Source organism: Crinia signifera, chromosome 2 (genome assembly GCF_055691185.1).
Source record: "Crinia signifera chromosome 2, ASM5569118v1, whole genome shotgun sequence".
NCBI classification, from domain to species: domain Eukaryota; kingdom Metazoa; phylum Chordata; class Amphibia; order Anura; family Myobatrachidae; genus Crinia; species Crinia signifera.
Genome location: NC_139218.1, coordinates 88,755,888 through 88,760,604, shown reverse-complemented (window position 1 = coordinate 88,760,604; position 4,717 = coordinate 88,755,888).

Sequence of the window (4,717 nt, the reverse complement as noted above, 5' to 3'; positions counted from 1 at the left end):
CGCAGCGGTACGCGTCCTCCGACTTTTTCATACCCCCACTATCCACGTCGGCGTGGAGTTGAGAATAGAATAGTATGGCGAGCGCAGCAAGCCCGAAGCATGGCGAGCGCAGCGAGCCCCGCGAGGGGACGCGGATACCTGTGAAGCCCGCGAGGGGACACGGATACCTGTGAAGTATCCGCGTCCCCTCGCGGGGCTCGCTGCGCTCGCCTCGCTGCGCTCGCCTCGCTGCGCTCGCCACACTATTCTATTCTTAACTCCACGCCAACGTGGATAGTGGAGGTATGAAAAAGTCGGAGGACGCGTACCGCCGCCCCTCGCGGGGCTCGCTGCGCTTGCCACGCTTCGGGTTGACGTCAATACTGTGTTTCTGTGCAGATATGACAAGGGGAGGGCTTTGAAGGGTTAATAAATACAGTAGTGTTACAGATGGCCCATCCTATGGGCCAACCATAAAATCGGGAACGAAATCGGATCGGATCGCATCGCATCGTTCAATATCGTGTATGTGCATTTGTGGTATCCGATGCGATGCGATCCGATTTTTATACGGAGAATAGCATGGTGCGCAATTAACTTAGCGGGCGCCCAGATAGGAAACAAGTACCTGTTATAGTCTTATTTCAAAATGGAATTAATTAAATATTTCCCTCAACATTCTCCACACAATACACCATAATGACAGCATGAATAATATTTTTTGGAGGTTTTTGCTAATTTATTAATAATAAAAAACTAAGAAATTACATGTACATACATATTCACAGACTTTGCCATGAAGCTCAAAATTGAGCAAAGATGCACTCTGTTTCCACTGATCATCCTTGAGTTGTTCCTACAGCTTAATTAGTGTCCACCTGTGATAAATTCAGTTGATTGGACATGATTTGGAAAGGTGCACATACACACCTGCCTATATAAGGTCCCAAGCTTGACAATGCATGTCACAAACCAAGCATGAAGACAAAGGAATAGTCTGTAGACCTCCAAGACAGGATTGTCTCAAGGCACATATCTGGGGATGGGTACAGAAAAATATCTGCTGCTTTTGAAGGTCCCAATGAGCACAGTGGTCTCCATCATCCATAAATGAAAGTGTCACGATTCAAGGTCTGAGAAACACTTACTTGCATTCCAGGCTCTAGGCTTGCTCAAAGACTGCAAAAAGAAGAAGATACCAGTGGGCGCCTCTTGCACACAAGTAAACAATTTATTAAGTAACTGTATCATACAAGCATTAAATTCATTAATTAATGGACACAAAATATACACAGAAAAATATAATAAAATTAAAATAAAAATAAATATGAAAATAAAAATACAAATAAAAATAAAAATAAAAATGCAAATAAAAATAAGAGTATCAGCATAAAATTATTAAAAAACATGTGCAATAATTGCAGCTGATAAGGTGCGGTATATAGTTACCAAGTCCTGGTAGGTTTGTTTTCTTTTCATATGCGCATATGAAGCCAGGTGTTAATGTCCCAATTTAGGGGTAAAATACCAGCGCTTCGTGGGGATGATAAAAAACTGTAGAATAACCCAACAGGGTATTTGTAATCCACAACGGGAAATTTCCAAACAGCTTTGTATTAGCAGAAGAGAAAAATTTTGATGCGCCAATGCGGTCGACACTTTTGTGTCGATGAAGACGACAGCCACAGGTCTTATATGTCGGCAGGTGATCTTACAGCGGATCCCAGTGAGGAAAATGGAAACGCCAAATGCCCTGCGTATTGTGTCAGATGGTAACACAGCAGCTGTACCGGCCAGACAGCCAAGCACAAGCCGCTAGACACTGACGCGGGCGGGGGCTGTTTGAAGTTGAAAGTCTCTTACGTTCCGTTAGAGACACGACCGCTGTGTGCCGCAGGGAGTTCGGTGGCTGTATAACCGTCTTCAGTAACACACCACTGCTGCGCCTATAGCAATTTACCGGGGACCGAGGTGGGGTGAATGGCGTGATGCTCAATACTTGAGAATTTCCTCCAGGTCCACGGGTTCAAATGGCGGCAGCAGGGCTCCTGTTCAAGACGCGTTTTGCCGCGCTACGGCAGCTTTTTCAATTGAGGATGGGAAGTACAGCTAGGTAGGCTGGTCTTATACCTGAATGTTGTGCACAGGTGTGTGTGGCCGGTTATCAGAGGCTACACAATTATTGGCTTCATTTCAGTGAAAGTCAGCTGAAGCAATCATTACAGCCTTTCTATATAGCTGTTTTCCACACAATAGCGATATACTCTTCTAGCACATGTATATATATAAAGTATATATAAAAAGTAAAAGAAAAAAAAAAAAAAAAGGAAAAGGCAAAAAGAAAAAAGAAAAAAATAATAATAATATAGACATACAAATAAAAATAAAAATAAAAATAAAGATAAAAATAATAATAATACAAATAAATCTTAGATACATAAACATATGTATGTGTTTCAGGGGCGCATATCACGCTTCCCATTATGTTCAAATGCGTCCATAAAGTACATACACTAAACAACTTTATTTAGATTCGAAAAAAGCTACACTGACAGACTGTTAGTGGAATAATTCATAAAATGGCAGGCACCCTTTTATAGTGGTGAGTTGTTTTATATCCAACTGTATTTATATTGCGTGTCGCAATCTTCCTTCTGTTCATTGGAGAAGGGGACTAGACAGAGCATTACTACAGCAGTAGTCTATTAGCCTATAAGTAATCGCTATTATGAATCAGCGGTCTCTTAAACATATCGACAACTAGGGATATAGCGATGGAGAAGATAAATTAAAATTAAAGAAAAGACTGAAAACTAAGGAAAAAAATCTAGACACCTCGCATGAGTGCTACATTAATAATTCAATATTGGTGACGCAGTGTACCAGTATAAATCACATCACAAGAGGACATGCATATATACAATAGTAGGATACGCACATATATGTGCGCAATCAACAGTAATAGTAGGATACATATATACAGAGGAAATATTTTCAATAATAAATACATAAATATTTGATGTAACAAACTACAAGGTGTGTACATATAAGTCTGCTTTGGCGTGGAGAGGCAGATATATACAAAAAAATATATGTATGGGGTACAATGCTTCATACTTGTAGTAATTCATTATATAGATGGTGGGGCACATAAACTCCATAATTGAAACAATCCTATTATATATGAATCCTAAATCCCCCCGACATAAAAATAGATCCTATAATATGATGGTACAATAAATGCCGGTGGGGTAGATATTAGTATACACACGAGAGAGAGACAAAGGAGAGAGCTCGAAAATCATTCATTCTTTAGATGGAACATTTTTAATTTTTAATTTTTATTTTGTTCGATATCTTTTTATATATATATAATATTTTCTTAGTACAGAGACCAATATGATATTTTAGTGTAATTTTATACAATTTTTTACAGTGTTTTGCAGTTAAACAATTTTTAACATTTTTTATCATTTTTTAACATTTTTTAACAATATTTAGAGAGAGAGGTAAGGGTTTCTTAAGGGATTTTTTTAAACGTATAATAAATTCTTAGAATTTTTTGATTTTATAGTTTCTTGATTTTTAGAAAGAATTTTTTATTTTTTGTTTTTTGTTAAATTATTTAAATAAATTCTAAATCTATAGTCTCATTCATACCGTGGGGTTTAAGAGTCTGTAACTTCAGGATCCATGCCGCCTCTTGTCGACATAGAGTCCTGAAGCGGTCTCCTCCACGGCTAGTATGAGCTATATGTTCCAAACCTATCACTTTAAGGCCCACAGGGTCCCCACCATGATGTTCTGCAAAGTGGCGGGGAACGCTGTGATTGGTGAGTTTCTTCACGATGTTCCTCCTATGTTCTAAGACTCGAGTCTTAAGAGGGCGGATAGTTCGTCCCACATAGTAGGTATTACATGGACATATTAATAGATAAATAACATAATTGGTCGTACAATTAATAAACGTCTCTATGTTATATATTTTTTCATGATTTGAAGCTGTGATTTTTTGAGTTTTGTTCATTACGTGCTTACAGGTCATGCATTGAGCATGATTACACCTAAAAAAACCTGTTATTTTTGGTCCTGCAATAGTACTTTGTGTAGCCCCTGGTTTTTTCTCTATAGAGCCCTTAAAGAAGCTTGGTGCTAGGATGTTTTTTAAGTTGCGTGCACGTTTGAATATAATAGTTGGTTCTTTTTCTAAGGTGGCACTCAGTATCAGATCAGTGCTGAGGAGTTTATAATTTTTCTTTATTATATTTGAAATTTTATTGGCAGCTACATTGTGTTTAGAGATAAAGCATAATTTGTTTTTGCCTCCATCTCTAAATTTGTCCACCTTTTTAGCTCTTCTATTGGGACCTTGTTTATTGCTATTAGCAATAATCTCATTGCGGTCTAGGGTGCCAGCGTACTCCAGAGCCTCAGCGAGAACAGGTTGGGGATATTCGCGTTTTTTGAATTCCTCCAAAAGGCTGCTCATTTGTTCTGAAAATTTAATGTCCGAAGTACAATTACGTCTTATCCTATGTATTTGGCTTTTTGGGACGTTGTTAAGCCAGCTTTTTTTGTGATTGCTGGTGTAGGGGATAAAGCTACAAACGTCAACTGGCTTTTTGTAGCTTGTGACTGCTAAAACTCCCTCTACCACCTCCACCGTGACATCAAGAAAACTCATATGTGTGGGGTGCTGTGAGTGGGTGAAGGATAAACCATAAGTGTTGTTATTAAG